This window comes from Oryctolagus cuniculus, chromosome 6 (genome assembly GCF_051225735.1).
Source record: "Oryctolagus cuniculus isolate XC-2025 breed Fujian yellow rabbit chromosome 6, ASM5122573v1, whole genome shotgun sequence".
Lineage (NCBI taxonomy): Eukaryota > Metazoa > Chordata > Mammalia > Lagomorpha > Leporidae > Oryctolagus > Oryctolagus cuniculus.
Window position 1 is genome coordinate 13617872 of NC_142872.1, and position 24332 is coordinate 13642203.

At 42.8% G+C, this 24332-nt stretch overlaps 1 protein-coding gene across 1 annotated transcript in view; it reads left to right on the top strand.

The window, feature by feature from the left end:
- Window positions 1-19347, top strand: part of LOC127490640 (uncharacterized) — a 137979-nt gene extending 118632 nt beyond the window's left edge. Inside the window, exon 4 of the transcript XR_016235222.1 lies at window positions 18876-19347. The gene's annotated coding sequence lies outside the window, so the exon portion shown is untranslated. The remainder of the gene's footprint in view (window positions 1-18875) is intronic.
- Window positions 19348-24332: the final 4985 nt, after the last annotated feature.

Consider the following 24332-nt stretch of genomic DNA (forward strand, 5'->3'; position numbering starts at 1 on the left):
GCTGAATAAAATCAAGGAAGGAGCTCACGGTCCGATAGCCCAGTACCAGAGAGTCAGGCTTGGGGCCATCAGCTGTCTCCAGAGATGCCTGGAGAAATAAGCTGCCCCCGACTTCCCTGAGGATCTGGGGGCTTGTGGGGGATTTGCCTTCCCTCTGCCAGCGTCAAAGGAAGCAGAGCTCTGGTGCAGCCCCTCCAGCAAGGTGAAAGGGCGTCCTTGATCTCTGACAGACAGGTGCCTAAGTAGCTCCAGGTTAGTTCCTAGGTCAGTTTTAGATCATTGTGCATGGTATCTGCAATGGTCTACTTGTTTAAAAAAGAGGGAGTGGCTAAAGCAAGGGCTGCAAAATGCTGACCATGGTTAAATCTGAGAAGCAGTTCGAGTGTTTGTCATAGCATGTTGGCAAGAAGACACAGAAAGCAACACCTGAAAGTCTCCTTCCACTACCCTCAATCCCACTGCTCTCCTAAAATGGAACCACTGCTAAGAGTTTGGTTCACATTTTCCCTGGCCATATTTTCCATGGATCTTGCACACACACACAGACATAGAGTGTATGTGCTTGGCAGGAGAGGATTTTCCTTGTTATCATAGTGAGAGTGGATAGTGACGCTCTCTCCTTTGTTTTGACTTCGAGGTACTGAATTGTGTTATGCTGCGCCCTTTTGTGACCGTGATAGAATGAAAACTGGTCTCGCATAGCAAACAATACCAATTATAAGCCAAAATCAGACAGTCTACAAAGGTGGCTAAGAATGTTTTTGCTTGGGGATTGTTAGAGAGTCTGTTCCTTCGTAAGCACGTAACCCATAGAGAACCCCGTGTGGACCAAATCTAAGGAAGTGGGTGTCATGACTTCCTGGCTTCAGGGCCTGACTGAGGCTTCGGTTTGTGCTGAAGTAGGGAGCAGGGTCTGGAGCATGTGCACCTGCTCCCGTCTCCTGATGAGCGAGGGAGCTTTCGTCTCTCCTCTTCTTCATCTTCCGATTCCTTGTGCTTCCCTCAGTACTGAGGGCAAGAAGAAGGCGTCTTCCCTCAATGGTTGAAGGATGCACAATCTTTTTATTTTCCACTTTTCACCTGGTTCTAGAGTATATCTCCCTTCGTCTCCATTGCAGACAGATAAACTGCTCCATTGTACATACAGGAACTATACTTTTTATTTAGACTACGATCTGTGAACTTGCAGTCAATTTTCTTTTCCTAACCCATCCCCTGCCTTCGCAAGGCCTCCCTTTGATCCAACTACATTTTTCTAGGGAAAACATTTTAAACAGCTCCAGTTGCTGATTTTATGAAGAATGAAAACAGAACTGATGGGAGGATTTGGCAGGAACCCGTAGACCTGAGCAGCAGGCCACGGAGAGATTCCTGCTGCAGAAGCGATTTGTTTGGTTTTTGAGAACTTACACAAGCAATTCTTTCTTGTTCGGTGCATATGTCATTGCAAAGAGGGAAAAAGACCCACATAGCAGGGGGCAGCGCATATTCTGTTCTTTAACCACCTTTTAAAAATATGTTTTATGTCAGTATCTAAATTACAGCAAGCAGGCTGACACACTCTCTTTCTCTTTCGTTCATGAACTCTGTTCTAAAGTGGGTATGAAATAATCCCTTTGCTTTTGTTGCTGGATTGGCTTTGATGAGTCAGATATTAAATATGACTGGTTCATGTGTCACCTATCGATGCAGGGCGTAAGTGTCAGCATTTAGATGGAGAATAATTGGATTCATATCTGTGTTATGTTTTCAAATTGCTGGGTCAGTGCTGGGTCTCCTGCCGTAAATTCGTCATCGCAAGCCCAAGTAAAAGGAATGTGACAGATTTAATACCTAGAATAAGTTATTAACTGTAAGGACGCATAAAACAGTGGCACTGCTGAGCAGAGAACACTACACTGCCCATAATTCTGTAAATGAAAATTAAAGTGTTTTTTTTTTTCACTGCAATGAAATATTTTTCTTCGTTAAATTTCTTGCTTTACTCAAGGAAGTTCTTTATGTTTGATTTAGTGTAAAACAATTGCTTTTATTTGACTGTTTAATTTATGAAAGTTTAAACGCTAACACCCAAGCATGAGAGAATGGATTTGATAAGGGGGTTGTTTATAACGTTTCACTTCTCGAAAGGTCCAGTGGCTGCTGTTACCTATGCTATCATGAAGACTCCATGAAATATCATTTTTTTCATAGCGTGCTCACCTCTCTATTATGGTCAAAGGGAAGGAGAATTGAAGTCCAGCCCCTTTCACTTTAAATTTATTTTTAAAAAGTAATAGGGGAGGCCGATGCTGTAGCATAGCGGTAAAGCTGCCGCCTGCTGTGCCAGCATCCCATATGGGAGCCAGTTCGAGTCCTGGCTGCTCCACTTTCGGTCCAGCTCCCTGCTAATGCGCCTGGGAAAGCAGTAGAAGGTGGCCTAAGTCCTTGGGTCCCTGCACCCATGTGGGAGACCTAGAAGAAGCTCCTGGCTCCTGGCTTCAGATTGGCCCAACTCCAGCCACTGTGGCCATTTGGGGAGTGAACCAGTGGTTGGAAGACACCTCTCTCTCTCTTGCTCTCTCTCTCTCTCTCTCCCTCTCTCTGCCTCTGCCTCTCTAACTCTGCCTTTCGAATAAAATAAATAAATCTTTTAAAAATAAATTATAATTTAAAAAGGAAGAAAAAAAAAGAAATAGGGCAGACACTTAGCCTAGCAGATAAGTTACCTGTGTCCTCTAACAAAGTACCTGGGTTCAGTTCCTGCTCCAGCTTCCCGCTGATGTCGATCCTGAAGAGGCAACAGGTGATGGCTCAAGTGGTTGGGTGCCTGCCACTCACATGGGTTACCTGGATTGAGTTCCAGCCTCCCAGCATTGGAAAGGCCCAGCCCCAGCTGTTGCAGGCATTTGTCTTCTTTTATGACAGGTGACAAATCTGAGGCTCAAAGAAATCTAGTATCCACATCTCAGCCTCTTACCATTTATCTACTGGTTGTCTTCAAGCGATCTGCTTTTTTTTTCTCCTTAAATACAGGTGGATTTAAAAAAATCTCATCACTGCCATCAGTGGAAGATAAATGATACTGTGAATTTCATTTTTAATTACGTTTTCACATATACATTATAATATACAAACATCAGTGTACACCCACCAGGAGGGCTATAACTGTTAAGTAGAGAATAGCAGGTGTTAAGTGAGGATATAGAAAAACTGGAACCCTCAGACACTGCTAATGGGAAGGTAAAATGGTGTAGGTGCCCTGAGAACAGCTGGGTGATTGCTCAGAAGTTCTGCATGGAGTTACTGAGGACCTGGCAGTGCCATTACCAGGTCGCCTGGAAGGTAGGAATTCCAACAGCATCATACATGGGTGCTCCCAGAGGCATGATTCATGGTAACCCACAGCGTAACCAGCCCAGTGCCACCGACTGCTGAGTGGACAAACAAAATATGGTGCCTCCACACGTTGGATTATTCAGCCATCCAAAGGAGGGAAATACTGACCCATGACAAAAAATGCATGAGACTTACAGACATTACGCTCAGTGAAAGGAGCCTGGCATGGAAGAACACATAGTGTAGTATGCGATTTTGTTTATGAGAACTATTCGGAGTTAGCAAGTCCATAGGGACAGAAAGGCATTAGTGGTTCTCAGAGGAGGAAGTGATAGCTCCGTGTGCAGGGGGTTTCTTTCTGAGTGATGCAAATGTCCTGGAATGAGACTGCAGTAATCGGTGAGCAGCATCGTGAGTCACACAGCAACCACTGAAATGCATTGCTGACTAGGCAATGTGCTAGAAACATCACATGTAATTTCATTAAGTATAAAAACCTCACCATGGGGCCAGCATTGTGCTGCAGCAGGCTAAGACGCCACTTGCTATGCTGGCATCCCATGTCAGAGTTCTTGTTCAAGTTCTCATTGCTCTACTTCTGATGCAGCTTCCTGCTGATGCCCCCGGGGGGCAGGAGAAGACGGTCCAAGTGCTTGGGCTCCTACCCCCGATGTGGGAGACCCGGTTAGAACTCCTAGCTGCTGGCTTCAGCCTGGCCCAGCCATGGCAGCCGTTTGGAGATGGAAGTTTTCTGTCTGTCTCTCCCTTTCTCTCTGTTCTTCTGCATTTCAAATAAATAAATAAATAAATACATATTTCAAAAGAAAAAACCTCATAGTCTGATTTAAGCACAAAAACCAAGTAGAAATTGACTGTTGCAAAACAGTGGTAGAGTGAATTTTGAGTATTTCCCACACACAGGAATAATATAAGTCTGTGGGGACAGATATGCCAGTTACCCCAATCTGATCATTATGCATTATGTTCATCTATTGAAACGTCACCCCATCCCCCATAAATATGTACAGTTTACTATGTGTCAATAAATAAGTTGGGGGAAAACAAGGGTATAGCTCTAATGGTGTATCGTTCTACTTGGTTCTGTTGAAAACCTAATGTCTTAGAATGTCACACTCAGAAAGCAGTTACTGATGCATAGTCATTGTCTTCTTCGAGTTCCTTGTGTTTAGGTGCTATTGTCCAATAGAACCCACTCCCACTTTGTTTTTAAAACCTTAAAGCATCAATTTATGATAAAGTAAAAAGATGATATTATTCTAGCTCTATTAAAGCCATACAAGAAATTATTTATATCTTACATTTTCCCAGTTGCTAAAATCTTACATGCACCCTCAAAAGGATTACATCTTAAACTACTTAAAGAATTTGCCCCAAAATTCATAAAATTTGCCCTCCAAAGAAAAGATAAATAAAGTACAGAAGCCATTACTCAACTGTTAATTGACACTGGGGTCTTGGTGTGTCTTACTGGCGTCTGGGAGACCCTCTCATGTACAACAGTATTCGTTAACTAAAAATAAATTTCAAATGTGAAGATTCAGTGACAATAATAATAAACAAATGTCAAATTACAAAAATATATTGTACCCTTGCACCAGCAATCGAAATGAGCTCGGAGTCTCTGGAAGTCCATATGGTAATAAAAGAATGGCCCCCAACAGGATCAGAAATGTGAGTGTGAAAATACTTTTTCTTTTAAAGGGTCTATATAACATGTCCTTCTGCAATAATTCATATATTAAGCCTACTATTACCCTATCTCCCAGTCTGGCGTTTGATTGAATGAGTAGAACCCGCTTCCTAGGGAGCCGCTGTGTCAGCCATCAGCTGTGTGAAGCAATGCCGGTTGCTCCTAAGGCAAGGTCAGGAAAGAACTTGAACAACACTCAGTGTGTCTAAGTGAATCCTTGCTTTAATTTTTTTCAAAAGCTCCCAGTGTGTCCTCAAATACTTCTGTACAGCTCAACCTCTACACCTCCAGAACCAAGTAGGGAGGACAGAGCCCCGAGTATTACATTTTCATTAAAAGCCAGCGGTGACTTTTAACCAACTTGAATTATGGATGACAGCTCACTTCCTGGCTTCTTCAGAGGAAACTTGGCTGAACGAATGGAACCGGGCTATGTGGCAGGCTCACTATTGGCTTCTCAAGTTGATGCGTGTAAAACTGTGTTTGGCAGGCATTCACCAAAACCCCTCATACTCACCCATAGCTGAATTACTGTCCCGCCTGCTCCCTTTCTGTTCCCAAAATCAAAAGGTCAGATTCATGGCAGCTTTTCCAAAAAGTGCTAATGAGTTCTCCTAGCACTAATTGTAACAAACTTCCATTTCTCTTCACCACATTAGGCTAATCTCTTCGTTCATTCACTCTCAGACAACATAGACTCACAACATATGTAAGTGTGTGAGTAGGTGCAAACATACGCAACTGCCAAGTTATTACAAGTCCGTGTGTTTCCACCATCGCGTTCCCTTCACAAACACCTAGGTTGTAAAGATAGACTTAGTGAAATACAAATACATTAAATGATAAACAAATTAGAAAAATATAAAAGTGCATGTCTAATAGCATTCACATTACTTGGAAAAATTCTGTTTGAAACTTTAATAACTTATCTCGTCTGCTTTCAGTTGCAAAATACTGCGTATATTTATTATTCATCCCTTATCAGTACTTCTATATTTCATTGATAGTCTTAGATTTGTTCTCTATAAATTGAATTCACAAAGGAAAATAACAGCATACTGGGGCTTCCCGGGAAAACTTCTCTCTTAAATTTTTTAAAAATCAGAGATTTAGGGAGTGGGTATTTAGACTAGTGATGAAAACATCTACATTCCATAATACCATCTGAGTTTAATTCCCACGTGGGCTCCTGATTCCACCTTCCCACTAATGCAGACCCTCGAACACAGTGGTGACAGCTCAAGTAACGGGGTTCCTACTCACACACATGGGAGATCTGGATTGGGTTTCTGGCCCCAATCTTTAGCGCCAGACCAGCCCTAGCCAACATGGGCAGTTAGGGAATGAGCTACTAGACGGGAGATCTCTTTCTTTCTCTTTCCATATTTTTCTACCTCTAAGATAAATGAATTTTTTATATTAAATCAACAGAATTTATTTGCTATGAAGAGAAAATACAGAGAAAACATGGGGCCTGTAATTCTACAGACAAATGTCTTTTTTTTTTTTACGTTTATTTTTAGGGTTTTAAAGAAGATTTATTTATTTATTTGAAAGGCAGAGTTAAGGAGAGAGACCTTCCATCTGCTGATTCACTCTCCAGATGGCTGCAATGGGCAGGGGGTGGGCCAGACCAAAGCCAGGAGCCAGGAGTTTTACCTGAGTCTCCACAGGAGTATCAGGGCCCCAAACACTTTGGCCATCTTCTGTTGCTTTTCCCAGACCACTAGCAGGGAGCTGGATCCTAAGTGGAGCAGCCAGGATACAAATCTGCACCACTATGGGACGCCAACAACTTGGGCAGCAGCTTTACCCACTGTGCCACGACACCAGCCCCAGGTTTGAGTTTTTAACAAATTCAATATAGTTCATAGAGAACATTCTAGGCTGGCGCCATGCCTCAATAGGCTAATCCTCTGCCTTGTGGCGCCAGCACACGGGATTCTAGTCCCGGTCAGGGCACCGGATTCTGTCCCACTCACTCCTCTTTCTGTCCTGCTCTCTGCTATGGCCCGGGAGTGCAGTGGAGGATGGCCCAAGTCTTTGGGCCCTGCACCTGCATGGGAGACCAGGAGAAGCACCTGGTTCCTGGCTTCGGATCAACGCAATGCACAGGCCACAGTGCACTGGCCACGGTGGCCATTGGAGGGTGAACCAACGGCAAAGGAAGACCTTTCTCTCTGTCTCTCTCTCTCTCACTGTCCACTCTGCCTGTAAAAGATAAAAAAATAAAAATAAAAAAAGAGAACATTCTATAAATACAATGATAACTTTTAATTTAGAAAATAAAAATTAGAGGCTTAAATTCTTAGAAAGAAAAATGTAAGTGAAGATGTAAAATAACAACAAATTCTGAGACACACATGACAAATTAAAAGCTAATATGAATAGAGAATCATCTGAATTATAGAAGAAAAAGATGAGTCTCTCAGCAGAAATGGAGGCAAAGGTCACCAGAAGGTAAGATGCACAAAAAAGAGTCAAAACGTCCACCAAACGCGGACAGAATACCCACACTTACTTGTAAGTGACAGAAAACTTTCTTAAAAGAGGAAAGTGAATTTATACCCAGTGTTTAGGAACTAGCCAGACTAGCCTTCGTGATTTGTCTCAATTCAAGCACTCACGTGGAGTGAGTCAGGGCATAAGTTGACTAAACCTTTCTGGTAAGGCAATTATTCAGCGACACTGTGTCAAAATAAAATATGCCTACCCTTTGGATGAAACAGTTCCAACTCCAGGAAATAAATTAGTGAGCAAAAGAAGTCTACGTATGAATTTTTTACAATTTTATCTAGGGTAAACAAATTTCATGTATTTCGTATATACAGATGTAGGAACATAGTGATAACTCCCACCTATCCTCCCTCCCACCCACACTCCCACCCATCTCCTTCCTTCCTCTTCTATCCCCTCTCTTAATTTTTACAAAGACACGTTTTCAGTTTACTTTATACTCACAAGATTAACCCTACACTAAGTAAAGAGTTCAATAAATAGTATGAAAAAAAAAAAAAAACACCGTTCCCCAATAATAGAGACAAGGGCTGTAAACAAATCTCTAAATGTCCATTTCACTTCAATACTTTACATGTTAATTACTCGGCTAGGTACCACAGATGAAGGAAAACATATGGCATCTGATTTTGGGGGATGACTTATTTCCCTAAGTATAATGGTTTCCAGTTACACCCATTTGGTTGCAGAAGACAGGATTGATTTTTTTACCACTTAATAGTATTCCACAGTATACATATACTGTGATTGCTTTATCCAGGCATCAGCTGGTGGACATCTGGGTTGATTCCTTACCTTAGCTATTATAAACTGAGCTGCTGTGAACATGAGGAGACAGATGACTCTTTCATCGGCTGATTTCATTTTGTCTGGCTAAATTCCCAGGAGTGGAATTTCTGGGTCGTATGATATATCTATTTTCACCTTTATGAGGTTTCTGCACAATGTATTCAGCAATGGCTACAGCAGATTACAATCCCACCAACAGTGGGTAGGATACCCTTTTCCCCACATCCTCACCAGCATTTGTTGTTTCTTGATTTCTATATGAGAGCAATTCTAACTGGGGTGAGATGAAACCTCACTGTCATTTTGATTTGCATTTCTCTAAAGGCTAGTGATCCTGAGCATTTTTATGTGTATCTGTTAGCCATTTGAATTTCCTCTTTTGAAAAATGCCTGTTCAAGTCCTTTGTCCACTTCTTAACTGGATTGTTTGTTCTGTTGTTGTTGAGTTTCTTGAGCTCTTTATAGATTCTGGATATTAATCCTTTTTTTTTTTATTTTTATTTTTTGACAGGCAGAGTGGACAGTGAGAGAGAGAGACAGAGAGAAAGGTCTTCCTTTGCCGTTGGTTCACCCTCCAATGGCCGCTGCGGCCAGTGCGCTGCGGCCAGCGCACTGCACTGATCCGATGGCAGGAGCCAGGAGCCAGGTGCTTTTCCTGGTCTCCCATGGGGTGCAGGGCCCAAGCACTTGGGCCATCCTCCACTGCACTCCCTGGCCACAGCAGAGAGCTGGCCTGGAAGAGGGGCAACTGGGACAGAATCCGGCGCCCCGACAGGGACTAGAACCCGGTGTGCCGGCGCGGCTAGGCAGAGGATTAGCCTAGTGAGCTGCGGCGCCGGCCCTATTAATCCTTTATCAGTGTCATAGTTTGCAAATATTTCCTTCCCTTCTGTCAGTCACTCTTCACTTTGCTGAGTGTGTGTGTTGTTGGTTTTTTGTTTTTCCAATGGAGAAGCTTCTCAGCTTAATGTAACCCCCTTGGCCAGTTTTGGCTTTGATTGCCTGTGCTTCAGGGATCTTTTCAAGAAGCATTTACCTATGAAAACCTTGCAGAATTTCCCCAATATTCTCTAGTAGTTGTATGGTATCGGGTCTTATGTTTAGGTTCTTGATCCATTTTGAGTGGATTTTTGTGTAAGGTGTAAGGTAGGGGGTCTTGCTTCATACTTCTGCATGTAGAGATGCAGTTTTCACAGCACTGTTTGTTGAAGAAACTATCCTTGTTCCAGGAATTGATTTTAGCTCCTTTGTCAAAGATAAGTTGGTTGTAGATTAATGGATTGCTTTCTGGAGATTCTGTTCTGTTCCTTTGGTCGTTTTTTGTTGTTGTTTGTTTGTTTTTTGTCACACCAGTACCAGGCTGTTTTGATTACAACTACTTTGTAGTATGTCTTGAAATCTGGTATTGGGATGTTTCTGGCTTTGTTGTTGTTGTTGTGTAACATTGTTTTAGGTCCTCATAGTCTCTTGTATTTCTGTATGAATTTTGTCATAATTTTTTCTAGATCTGAGAACAATGTCATTGGTATTTTGATTGGGATCCCACTGAATCTGTAAATTACTTCTGATAATATGGACATTTTGATTATATTGATTCTTCTAATCTGTGAACATGGAAGTTTTTTCCATTTTTTTGATGTCTTCTATTTCTTTCTTGAATATTTTGTAAATATTATTGTAGAGGTATTTGACCTCTTGGTTAAATTTATTACAATGTATTTAAATTTTTGTGTAGCAACTATGAGTGGGATTGATCTTTGATGTTCTTTCCCAGCCATGACATTGTCTGTGTATACAAAAGCTATTGATTTTTGTGTGTTAATTTAATATCCTGCCACTTTACCAAACTCTTTTATGAGTTCCAGTAGTCTCTTAGTGGAATCTCTGGGTTCCCCTACATTTATCATGTCATCTGCAAATAGGAATAGTCTGACTTCCTTCTTTCCAATTTGTATCCCTTTAATTTCTTTTTATTGACTAATGGCTCTGGCTAAAACTTCCAGGACTATATTGAATAGCAGCAGTGAGAGTGAACATCCTTGTCTGGTTCCAGATCTTAGTGGAAATGCTTCCAACTTATCCTCATTCAATAAGATGTTGGCTGTGGGTTTGTTATAAATTGCCTTGATTATCTTGAGGAATTTTCCTTCTAAACCAAATTGGGTTAAGGTTTTCATCATGAAAGGATGTTGTGTTTTATCAAAAGCTTTCTCTGCATCAATTGAGATAATGATATGGTTTTTGTTCAGCAGTTTGTTAATGCGATGTATCACATTGATTGATTTGCAAATGTTGAACCATCCCTACATTCCAGGCATAAATCCCACTTGGTTCATGTGAATGATCTTTCTGATGTGTTGTTGGATTCAATTAGCTAGTATTTTGTTGAGGATTTTTGCATCTATGTTCATCAGGAATATTGGTCTTTAGCTTTCTTTCTGTTGTTTCTTTTTCTGGTTTAGGAATTAGGGTAATGCATGCTTCATAGGAGTCTGGGAGGATTCACTCTCTTTCAATTGTTTTGAATAGCATGACAATTGGATTTAGTTCTTCTTTAAATGTCTAATAGAGCAGTGAAGCTGTATGATCCTGGACTTTGCTTTGTTGGAGGGTTTTTATTACTGATTCAATCTCCTTCTTGGTTATTGATCTGTTTAGGTGTTCTATGTCTTCTTGACTCAATGTTAGTAGATTTAATGTGTCCAGGAGTCTATCCATTTCTTCTAGATTTTCTGATTTGTTGATATATAACTCTTTGTAGTAATTCCTTATGATTCTATTTATTTCTGTGCTATCTTTGTTATATTTCCTTTTATCTCTACCTCTTTTTTTGTTAATTGGGCCAATGTTGTATCAATTTTGTTTATTTTTTCAAACAACAAGCCCTTCATTTTACTGATCTTTTGTATTTTTTATTTCAATTTTGTTTATTTCTTCTCTAATTATTTCTACCTAATAATTTGGGGTTTGGTTTGTTGTTGTTTTTCTAGATCCTTGAGATGCATTGAGAGATCATTTATTTGATGTCTCTCCAATTTCCTGATGTAGGCACCAATTGCTATAAACTTCACTCTTAAGATTGCTTTTGCTGTATCCCTTAAGTTTTGGTATGTTGTATTATCACCTTCATTTGTTTCCAGAATTTTTTTTCTCTTTTGATTTCTTTTATGAACCATTGTTCATTTAGGAGCATATTGTTCAGTCTCCATGTGTTCACATATGTCTTCCAGATTCTTGAGTTGTTAATTTATAGCTTCATGCCATTGTGGTTTAAGAAAATGAGTGGTATGGCCGGCACCGCGGCTCACTAGGCTAATCCTCTGCCTAGCAGCGCTGGCACACCGGGTTCTAGTCCCAGTCGGGGCGCAGGATTCTGTCCCGGTTGCCCCTCTTCCAGGCCAGCTCTCTGCTGTGGCCAGGGAGTGCAGTGGAGGATGGCCCAGGTGCTTGGGCCCTGCACCCCATGGGAGACCAGGAAAAGCACCTGGCTCCTGGCTCCTGCCATCGGATCAGCGCGGTGCACCGGCCGCTGCGCACTGGCCGCGGCGGCCATTGGAGGGTGAACCAACGGCAAAGGAAGACCTTTCTCTCTGTCTCTCTCTCTCACTGTCCACTCTGCCTGTCCAAAAAAAAAAAAAAAATGAGTGGTATGATTTCAATTTTTTTGAATTTGCTGAGACTTGATTTATGGCCTAACATATAGTCTATCCTAGAGAAAGTTCCATGCCCTGATGAAAAGGATGTATATTCTGCAACTGTTGGATGAAAGACTCTGTAGATGTCAGGTAGCTCCATTTGGTTCATAACTTAGATTACCTCTGTTGTTTCTTTGTTGATTTTCTGTCTTTTTTTTTTTTTTTTGACAGGCAGAGTAGACAGTGGGAAAGAGAGAGACAGAGAGAAAAGTCTTCCTTTTGCCATTGGTTCACTCTCCAATGGCCACCGCAGTGGCACACCGCACTGATCCGAAGGCAGGAGCCAGGTGCTTCTCCTGGTCTCCCATGGGGTGCAGGGCCCAAGCACCTGGGCCATCCTCCACTGCACTCTCTGGCCACAGCAGAGAGCTGGCCTGGAAGAAGGGCAACCGGGACAGAATCTGGTGCCCCGACTGGGACTAGAATCCGGGTTGCCGGCGTCACTAGGCAGAGGATTAGCCTATTGAGCCACGGCGCCGGCCGATTTTCTGTCTTTTTGATCTGTCCATCAATGAAAGTAGGGTGTTGAAATCCCCCATTACTATGTATTGGAGTCTGTGTCTCTCTTTAGGTTCATTAACATTTGTTTTAAATAATGAGGTGACCTGGCATTGGGTGTGTATACATTTATTATAGTCACATCTTCCTATTGAATTGATCCTTTAATCATTACATAGTGTCCTTCTTTGTCTCTTTTAACAGTTTTTGTGTTAAAGTCTATTTTATCTAATACTAGGATGGCTACACCAGGTCTTTTTTGCTTTTGATTAGCATGGAATATCCTTTTTCATCCTTTCACTTTCAGTCACATGTACTCCTGTTGGTGAGATGTATTTCTTGCAGGCAGCAAATACAGGGGTCTTGTTTTTAGTCCATTCAGCCAGTCTGTGTCTTTTAACTGGAGAGTTGAGGCCATTTATATTCAAGGTGACTATTGATACGTAATAACTTGGCCCTGCCATTTTTCCATAAATATTCCTATTGTTTACTTTGGGTTTCCTTTGTGCTTTTAATGAAGATTTTCTGCCTTACATATTCTTTCATAATGATGACTCTATTCTGCATTTCTGTGTGTAGCACATCCTTATGCATCTTTTGCAAAGCTGGACAAGTGGTAACAAATTATTTCAATTTCCGTATGTTATGGTAAGTTTTTACTTCACCTTCATTCTTAGACTCATGCCAAACTCTCCCTCCAGCTTTATCACCAGTGGCACAAGCTGCTGCATTCTGATCTCACTCTCCAAAGCCTGCACTTTCCCCAGCTCTAAGCTGCTGGGATCATGCTTTGCATCCATGTTCATGGTATGCATCCACACCTTCCACTTTGATCCATGACATCGCTCCCATATGCATTTTAGATAAATATAAACATAGGCATATATTGGGGGGAAGGGTAGCATTGTATGGAAGGTCCCAGAAAAATCAAAATAACCTAAATCCTCAGACACGATTAATCAACCTATTTCTAATGGTACTCCCATACAATGCAACAAGCAATTATTTGATAGTGATACTGTAGGCACAGGTTGTGGGTTAAACCACCTGTTGGGATGCCTACTTCCTACATCACAGTGCCTGGTTTGAGTCTTTGGTTCAAGTCCTTACTATTCCACACTTGTGATACAGTTTCCTGCTAATGGGGCCTGGAGGCAGCAGGTCATGGCCCAGTACTTGTGTGCCCTCCACCCATGTGAGAGACAAGGATGGAGTCCTGGCTCCTGGCTTTGGCTTGGCCCAGTCCTGCCCCTGTGGCCATTTGGGGAGTGAACCAGCAGATAAAAACTAGCACTCTCTTGCTCACTCTCTTTCTCTCTCTCCTTCTCCCTCTCCCTCTCTGTCATTCTGCCTTTCAAATACATTAAGAAGCTTTTAAAAAACTGACAGTGTAGAATTGTATTCATTAATGGGAAAGTTCTAAGCTATATTATTAAAAAACCAAATGTTATAACAGTTTTAGCCCCTTCTCCGTCTTTGCTCCTTTTCCTACAATAATGTATGTAACTAAAACCCATTGTTATGTGAAAATAAAAACATTAGGTATCTCTGCACAGTGAGATTTTGTATTTTTTTTCTTCTACAACTCTGTATAGTTTATCTTTTGGCAGTGCATGTATTATGTCTAATTAAGAAAATATCTCAACATTACCTCTCTTCTCCAGTTTTGGAATAGCAAACACGGCCAACAGGTCAAACTATCTAAGACTGACTCTCCAATGTATCTCTTCTTGCCCACATTCATTCTCTCTATTGGGATTACTCAGTTTCTAAATGATCAATTCTACCTTTCCCATGATCTGAGAAACACAAGAAATCCATGTGGGTGTAGAATAGTGCTGGATATTGAGGTTGCTTTTCGTTTCCTGACACTTGGAGCAAAGCTCTGCGGGCAACAGTGGCAGGACTTACACAACACTGCTCCCAATACACAAGGATCCCAGAACCTTCCAGTTCTAGACATGGTCATGCGACATCAGTGAAGGGTCCAAGCTGCTGATTACCTAAAAGAACGAAACAAAGTCCACTTCCCTGAGTTTCTTCTGGAGCTAATCGATGAGCACAACATCAAGCTGAACTGTCAGACGCAGAGGGAGGTGTTTCTGGGTTTGCAGATGGCAATGTCTAACAGCCCAGCCAGCAGACAGCTCAGGTGGGTGCTTTACTACCTTACTGGGCAATCATGAAAATTGGGGAATGTTTTATGTGAATTTGGGAATGTTTTATTTTTTAAAAAAAAGTTCTGAAGTTGATTAGTGACTTCCAGGTTTGTGCCCACAACACCCTTGGAGACCCAGCCTTCCCCACCTACAGAGAAGCTGTCAGATCACTAGGAGCTCACCAGGCGCTCACCAGGCAGGCAAGAGCCCAGACAGTGCTTTGAGGAGCGGGAGAGGAGCAGAGCATATATATATGCTTCTGGTAGACTCTCTCCCTGGGGCATTTCGGCACAGTAAATACCAAAAAATGAACCATAGTGGTGTATAGGCTCTACAAGTCATTAGGTAAGTGTTACCAGTTCTTTGCCACTGACTCATCTTTGACCAGAGAACTCATTATACCGCAACTTCTATGCCCTTATCAATAATGCTAAGATAATATGGGAGCCTGTCAGTGTAGCTGAGCTGGCCATACTGAATCCTAAATAGTGTGTTGAACTCTGAGGCTCCGTTGCCTTCATTACTGTGTCCATTAGGTGGGAGAAGAGTTCAGCGTTGTCACTGAAAATTTGGCTTTTCTAATTTGGAAGGAATACATGCTGATTGAAGAAGAAATTGTGACAACCCATAAACAAGTGAAAGTAACTCTTACTATACTACCCTCAAACAGCACTGGTGTTTCAATACTTCCCCTATAGCGGCATGGCTGGGAGTACAGGCTCCAGATCCAGGGTGCCTGGGTTCGAATCCCAGATCTGCCAGTTGCTAGTGGCCTTGAACAACTGAACAGCATCTTTGTGTCTAAGTTTCTCAAGGAAGTGGGGAGAGCATGACCACAGAGGATCCTTGATGACCGATAATGAGAATTCAGCAGGCTAACACGCGTGAAGTACCTAAAACCGTGCCTGGCATATGGTTATGGTCTCCTGTTAGTAAACTTGACCTGTTGTGTTTGGAATCTAGGGGTGGGCCCATGGCATACAGTTAAGATGCATGGCTATTGGAGTGTGCATGTTTGATGTCCAGCCCTGCGCTGGACTTCAGTTTTCTGCTAATGTGCACTTTGGGGGGCATCAGGTAGGGCTCCTATAATTGAGTCTGTGCCACCCACCTGGGAGGCCTGCACTGAGTTCCAGGCTCGTAGCTTCAGGCTGGCCCAGCCATGGCTACTGCAGAGATTTGGGGAGTGAACCAGCAGATGGGGAGCCCCCTAACTCTCTTTTTCTCTCTCTGCTTCTCCAATAAATAAATTTATTATTTTTATAAGTAAATACATGGAATCTAAACATATGGAATCGAACTGTTTGGCAACCTGATTTTTACCTAACAGTGTTTCCTGAGCATATTTTCCTTTTATTTAATGCATATCTGATGCAAATGAATGTAGAGTTATAGAAACACTTTTAATGGGTACAAGGCGCTCCGTTGTATGAATGTACTGAATTATTTGGCCATCAGAGAAAGCAATCCTAAATGCTCTTTCTGTAATGTAACTTCATCGTTAAGGTCCAGTCAGGGAGCCGCGAACATGTAAGTACAGCCTGCTGAGTCCTGCATGTCTTCCACTGGCTTCATAGATTCCCATAGCAAAGGAAGAGGAGCAGGAGGAGAGGCAGGAAGGAGGAAGGAGAGGTGGAGCTACACCGTGATCCAAAAACACTGTTTCTAAACAAAAAAAGTTGATACATAATTTTTGTACTGCTCATGACTGTTCATCATCACGAAGTGAAATTAGTGCCACTTTTTTGAGCTGATTTGGCTCCCTATAAGATCTTTCTTTAGATTGTCCCCGGGGTAAGCTATGAACTGATTAACCCTGATAATCAAAAATATATGAAAAATATCCAGAAAACAGAAGCTATTTATAAATCACATTTTTATAAGATGAAAACTGAACTAGTATTAAACTCAGGTATTTCTGTTCTAAAATATAGCGATGATTTTATCACGTATTTCTATACAGAACCTTTATGTCATGGGAAACCATAAAATTGTGATGATCTAATAGGAATTTTTATGGCTCTCATGTGGTGTTTACAATGCTGATGTAGAAAAGAATAATCTTCTGCTGTCTAATCTCCCAGTGTTTGAGGTCATGATCACATCAGACTTCTAGACCAACCTTCCAAGTTTTAAAGCCACCTCTTGGAATTCTCAGGAGAATTTGTATGGCCATGAGTTGATATCATTGCAATGACCTTAAAGACCAGACCAGAAAACTCCCTGAGTTCCTGAAATAGTTCAGGCTTATTTTTCTCTTGACTTCAAGTAAATCAGTTGGTTACCAATTCTCCATTTTCTCTCTGCTCAGCCTATGTGGCTCAAAATCAGGGGTTTGTGCTAAATTTCAGAAATCAAAGGATACTGTTCTTGTTACTCTATACGACAATAACTTTATGGCCCTACTTGCAGGCCCAGTTCTTTGGGTTCTTGCAGGCTCAATCACATTCTTGATGGGTTACAATGGACATGTGTTTTCAAAGTAGAATTTAGTCTGTTACCAAGTAGAGACTCTTAATTATGAATGCCTTATACTCATTTTTGGTCTTGTGTGTTTTTCTACATACAAAGCCAAGCTAGCTATGTCTGAGAATCACCTGGGAAATTTTTTGCAGATCTCAGGCTAAACCTCAACTCTATGGAATCTGAAACTCTGGATACAGCCCAGGAATCTATATTTATAACTGTTACTTCTTCCCCCAAAAATAATAGTGCAGAGAGGAGACTATCTAATCAAGTATTTCTAAAGACTTACTGTAGAAATTTATTTGGGTGACACAATGGAACTAAATAATCCCTGCAAACAAGCTCACTAAGTCAGAATCCCCCAAAATTTATTCCATGAGACATATGTAGGCATTACATGAAAAAAAGGTTGGGGGGGGGGGATCATGATCAAATAAACTTGGTAAGCTCTAGGTTTAAAAACTTTAACACGTTTTTTTCACTTCAGAATTTCTCAGGGCCTTTAATACATCGTGGCTTTCCAAGAGGAAAGTCAGACTTCTTGGAACGTGGAGTTGTTTTTTCACAGAACATGTCTTGGAACCAGTGTTTCAGAACATACAGCTTTGGCAATGCTGCACGACATGATCCAGTTCTCAAGCGCGATGACCATGACTACGCATGTTCAACCCTCCTAGCACCCAGAACAAGGCTCAGTACTACATGTGAAGCTGATGAGCTGAATACATTCTCACAATCTGCATTGTCATCCAGGAGGTCAGGGAAGCACACAGGCTAAAAACAGCTACAGGTTACGAGGAACCACAGACTCGTTTATTCCATGGCTTTTTTGTGTTTCATTTGTTTGTTGAAGTGTTGGCTCGTGTCGGTGCCACTGGAAAAAGCAATGGCTCCTCTGTGATTTGTCTCCTCCTAATTCTCAGAAATTAGGCTCAGTGCTCATACTCATTCTAAGAAGAAATCTGGGGCTGTGGAATGATGTTGGAGCAGGGACAGCAGGAAAACCATAGGATCCAAGGAGCTTGGTGTGCCTCAGGGGTTTAGAATGCTGTACACTTGCACCGGTTGTACTGATCACAGTAGAAAATAATTTCCTAGTCTTGTGGCTAATTCTTGCGTAAGGACCTTGTGGGGTGGTACCTGCCAGGCCATGGTGCAGGAAGTCCTTACCCGGCAGGGGGGTGAACTTGGCTGAGGAAGGGTCAGAGTAAAATCAAAAGAACAGTTTCTGTCCTCAGAGCTTGTTTTGCAGGACTGTAGCGAATTGTTCAATATTTTTAGTTTGCCTGATTCTAAACAGCATGAAATGATTCCACTTCACTGGGGCAGGGCCAGCTGGAATGAAAACGAAATGGCTGAGAAGGGGAATTTTACTTTTATTTTTTAATATAGGAAAGAAAAGGGGGGGGGGAGATCGTATCTCAAAGTGGTTGGAAACCAAACTGTTTGTTCCCAATGCTTTGATGAAATGGGGGTGGTTTTCATGATGTCACCCACACGGGTTAAATAAACAGGGTGCGAAGGTTAACAAGCTCCAATCCCAACAGAACTGGGCGGTGAGGGGATTGCAGTCGGGCTAATTTGATCGATCACGTTTGGTTCCAGAGGTCTCTCCATGAGACAGAAGCCAGTGTACATGCGTTGGCAGGTGAAAAATCAGTTTGGTCAACACATACCCTGGTGGTAATGAACATTCTTTCAAACTTCATTTTTCATTCCCAGGAGACGATAATCCCGCTAATGCCCATCACTGCCGCTGCCGAGGCAGCCAAGAAACAACCGCCAGTATTTCTGGGAGCCGGAATCTTGGATTCCACGGGGAATGGACACTTGTCTTTGATTCGTTCCCTGTGCTCTTACTTTTTTATATTTTTTTATTTATTCATTTATGTATTTGAAAGGCAGAAAGAAAGAGATAACTCCCATCCACTGGTTCACTCCCCGGGTGCTTATAACACATGCCCTAAAATGTATGTTGAATTTTTCTCACCTTTTCCTAGTAAGAATTCTAACTAGGAAGAATTATCTCAAGTTTTTGTTACCACATGCCATGCCTTCTGTACAGTTGATACTTTCTTTCTCATCATAAATGTTATTCAATTGCATGAAGCTAGTAAAAAATTTAATATGCATGGAGGATGTGATGAGGTTTCAAAAAAAGTCATAGAAAATGAACATTATCTATTTAAAAAATTTTTTTTTTTTTTGAGAAACAAAGAGAGCGCCTATTCTGTGGCTTACTCCTGAAATACCCACAATGACTCCAGCCAGCACCAAAGCTGGGTGCCTAGAATTCAGTGCAGGTTTCCCACATGGGAAGCTGGAAGCCAGTTGCTTGCCTCCCAGGGTCTGCAAAGCCGACTGCCAAAGTCAGGAGCCACAGCTCAGTGTCAAACCCAGATGAGATCCAGGCATCTTACCTGGTATCTAACTACACAACTACGTTATATTTTTAACTACACAACTACATTATATTTTTTAAACTTTTTAAAATTTGTTATTTTTATTTATTTGAAAGAACCAGAGAGAGACAGACAGAGATCTTTCATCGCTTAGTTCACTTCCCAAATGCCCAGAACAGCCAGGCTGGGCCAGGACAAAACCAAAACCTGGGAAATCAGTGAAATTCTCTCCCATAGGTAGCAGGGATCCAACTACTGGAGCCATCAATACTGACTCCCAGGGCGTACACTGAAAAGAAGCAAGAGTGGAAGCTGAGGGGCCAGGATGAAAACCCAGGCCCTCTGATGCGGGATGTGGGCATTTCAGGGAGCCCCTGAGCCCCCGGGCCAAATGCCTGTAGTCTTTTAATGCAATTTTCCCCTGAATTTTTGGAAGTCCCCTTGCTCATATGAATGAACTGAGCTGTGACTTTTAGATATGTGAGTTGAGTTTATTAACTTAAAAAGATATTGAATAGAAGAAAAAAATTGGTATATAAATAGAAGAAATGGCAATAACAAAGGAAAGTGGAATTTCACAATTGCTCAGTACATAGCACTGAGGCACTGGCTTAGTGCTACAGGACGCAAAGTTGCATCACTCCTGGGCCTGACCTCACGGTCTCCTAAGGACAATGACACAGACCCCAGGGGTTATCACACAGGCAGACACACCACAGAGGAGGCACACAGAGGTCTCTAAAGGACACAAAAATGGCGAGATTTCATCTGGAGGGTGGAAGTCAAGATACAATAACCAAACAGTTTTCCCTTGAGATGTTTAGGCCAAGCTGTAGAAATGAGAGCATGTGGAATAAGTCATGGGTAGCAGGAACTATCCAGAGAATTGGGCTCTTGGAAGGGAGAGATTAAGATAGAAAAATACATTGGGATCATTTCTGAAAGATTTTGGATTCCGTTGGATTCATATGTGACAAAGTAGACAGAAGTTGTTGAGGGGCCGGCATTGTGGCGTAGCAGGAAATGCCGCCACTGCAACACCAGCACCCCACATGAGCACCGGTTCCTTTCCCAGCCGCTCCACTTCTGACCCAGCGCCCTGCTAACGTGCCTAGAAAAGCTGAGGACGATGACCCGAGTGTCTGGGCCTCTACACCAACGTGGGAGACACGGAAGAACCTCCTGGCTCCTGGCTTTGGCCTGGCCCAACCCTGGCTGTTGTGGCCATTTGGAGAGTGAACCAGAAGATGGAAGATGTCTCTCTGTGTCTCTCCCACTATCTCTGTAACTCTGCCTTTCTTCTTTTTTTTAGTTTAAGATTTTTTATTTATTTATTTGACAGCCAGAGTTACAGACAGTGAGAGGGAGAGACAGAGAAAAGGGTCTTCCTGGCCAGCGCCACAGCTCACTAGGCTAATCCTCTGCCTTGCGGCGCCAGTACACTGGGTTCTAGTCCCGGTCGGGGCGCCAGATTCTGTCTCGGTTGCCCCTCTTCCAGGCCAGCTCTCTGCTGTGGCCAGGGAGTGCAGTGGAGGATGGCCCAAGTCCTTGGGCCCTGCACCCCATGGGAGACCAGGAGGAAGCACCTGGCTCCTGCCATTGGATCAGCGTGGTGCGCTGGCTGCAGCACGCCGGCCGCGGCGGCCATTGGAGGGTGAACCAACGGCAAAGGAAGACCTTTCTCTCTGTCTCTCTCACTGTCAAAAAAAGAAAGAAACAAAGAAAGAAAGAAAGAAAGAAAGAATAGGGTCTTCCTTCTGTTGGTTGACTCCCCAATGGCCACAACGGCCAGAGCTGTGCTGAACCAGAGCCAGGAGCCAGGAGCTTCTTCCGGGTCTCCCACATGGGTGCAGGAGTCCAAGGACCTGGGCCATCTTCTACTGCTTTCCCAGGCCATAGCAGAGAGTTGGACAGGAAATGAAGCAGCCAGTATTAGAACCGGCACACATATGGGATGCTGGCCCACAGGTGGAGGATTAACCTACTACGCCATGGTGCTGACCCCAACTCCACCTTTCAAATAAATAAATAAATATTTTATTTAAAAAAAAGAAAAGAATTATTAAAAAAATTTTGGAAAACATATCAGAATCAGACAAATTAATCCAGACACCATTACAATTGGGAGAGCCCAGAGGTAGGGAAAGTCAGAAATTGCTGTCACAATGAGACTGAAGAATCACAAAGGTGTATTTCAACCATGACTGGATGAAAAAGGGGTGGTGCTGACATCAACGACTTGAAAGATGAGAAAGTAGGGATATTTTTATGACTTTGGCTAGGTTTCCTTGGAATTTGATCCCTCCACTCCACATCCAATACTTCATAAAGCTGGGGAAGCTTAGTTAGGCATAGACAGTGACGTGTCCAACAATTAGCAGATCAAGAATAAAGAGTGAGTACCCTGAAAAATTAATTTCGGTTCTCATTCCAAAAATATGTGCTGAGATCCTGACTTGTGCTAGGCACGTGGCTGGCCACAGTAAGGGAAAAACGCACATGTGTAAAACAGACCTTAAGAGATTTAGGATTGAATAGCTTCTGGTTCTGTTCTGTCACTTATTTGCTGCACAAGCTAGAGGAAGCAACAACATTTAGAGATGTTTTCAGCTTATTTCTGGCCTAGAAATACCACGAAGTACATGTTCACTCCTTCAGGGATGGTGTTAGATTTAGCAGGTGTGAAATATCTTAGGATCATGGGGAATTCATGAGAACTGTCACTGTGAGCAGTCATCGGGCCTGGCGGGGGGGCGGGGGGGGGACAAGACATGAGGTGGCTACTAAAATCCCCAGGCAGGCAGGGAAGCACAACACACGGCCAACGTGGAGAGGAGCCTCTGAGGTTGGAACCAAAGCCAACACCTTCCTCTAGTGCGTCACTTTCCGTCTTGCAAGCCAGCGGTGGCCTGGAGCTCGCCCACGCTGTCTCAGCCCTGGATTCAGGAGCCAAAGGAATAGGAGACACATTTCTGAAAAGGGAGCCTTCTCATAAGGGGCAGAGGAGAGGTGTGAGGACTGTAGGCATCTTCTGACTGTGCGCGTGCTGAGTCATTCGACTGGTCTTTCCTGAGTGCCTGCCATGCTCAGCGCTGTTTCCTGACACTACAGCAGTGCCCCTGACACCAGGAAGCTGATAGCCTAGGGAGGAAGACAGGGATCAAATCCCCGGATGTGACAGGTGCCGTGAAAAAGAGGCGTGCCCATCAGCGAGAGCGTCTGGCAGGAGGCCTTTCCTTGAGTTTGGGTAGCAAGAGGTCGACTGCAACAGGACACGTGAGCCAACACGGCACCGAACAGACCATCAGAATCCTTTATTGGGGTGGGATGTAGGGCTGGACTACTACTCAGACCTACTTGGTTTTTTAAATATTTTTTATTTATATAAGGTGAACAGATTCCGTGTATTTCACAGATACAGACTTAGGAGCACAGTGATTCTTCCCGTCCTTCCTCCTTCCCACCTGCAACTCCACCCCTCCTCCTCCTTCCTTTCTTGTTCTTTCTTTTAATTCTTACAATGGCCTACTTTCAGTTTATTTTATAATATTAAGCTTAACCCTCCACTATACAAAGAATTCAACAAATAGTAAGAAGAAAAAATATCCCAGTTTCTCAACAGTAGAAAAAAGAAAGGTAAACAATTATTGAATCTCAAAATGTCCATTTCACTTATATACAGTACATATTTTTAGTTAGTTTGCATCTGTGGTTCTCTATAGCTTACATCTATACAGTTTACATCTATTAGTTACCACCGTTCAGGGAAAACATATAATATTTGTCTTTTTGGGACTGGCTTACAGATCTACGTCCAATCCTGGTCACTCAGGCATCCCATTATAGAATCCTGAAAAAAAACCAAAATATTAAAAGGTCCCAAAACACCAAAGTTGAACCCAGTGACTGCAATACAGAGAGAACAGGACACGATGCAACATCTAGCTATGCTGCTCGTGGAAGCGCTGTTGCAGAGTGGGGAGAAATCAAAGTCTGGCTTGAAGCCCATGTGACTTGGGGCACGTTATTTAGACCCCATAAACCTTCGTTTCCTCCTTTGTACAGTGGGGATAAACAACACATAAACCTGTGATTATTGTGAGAGTAAGTAAGATGAGCCCTAAAACTCATAGCACAGTTTGTTTTTTGTTTTTTTGGTTTTTTTTTGTTGTTGTTTTTTGTTTTTTGTTTTTTTGGACAGGCAGAGTTAGTGAGAGAGAGAGACAGATAGGTCTTCCTGCCATTGGTTCACCCCACAAATAGCCACTGCGGCCAGTGCAGTGCTGATCCAAAGCCAGGAGCCAGGTGCTTCCTCCTGGTCTCCCATGCGAGTGCAGGTGCCCAAGCACTTGGGCCATCCTCCACTGCCTTCCCGGGCCACAGCAGAGAGCTGGACTGGAAGAGGAGCCACCGGGACAGAACCAGCGCCCCAACCAGGACTAGAACCGGGGTGCCAGCACCGCAGGCGGAGGATTAGCCTAGTGAGCCACAGCACTGGCTATAGCACAGTTTCTGGCACTATCCCTTAACCAACATTAGCTATTTTCATCAACTTGGGTAGGGATTTTTATTGAAATATAATTGAAGTGTGCAGTTCAGGGATGGCGCTGTGGTATAACAAGTAAAGACACCACGTGCAGTTCCAGAATCCCATATGGGCACCAATTCGAGCCCTGGTTGCTCCACTTCCAATCCAGCTCCCTGTTAATGTGCCTGGGAAGGTGGCAGAGGATGGCCCAAGTGCTTGAACTCCTGCACCCACAAGGGAGACGTGAAT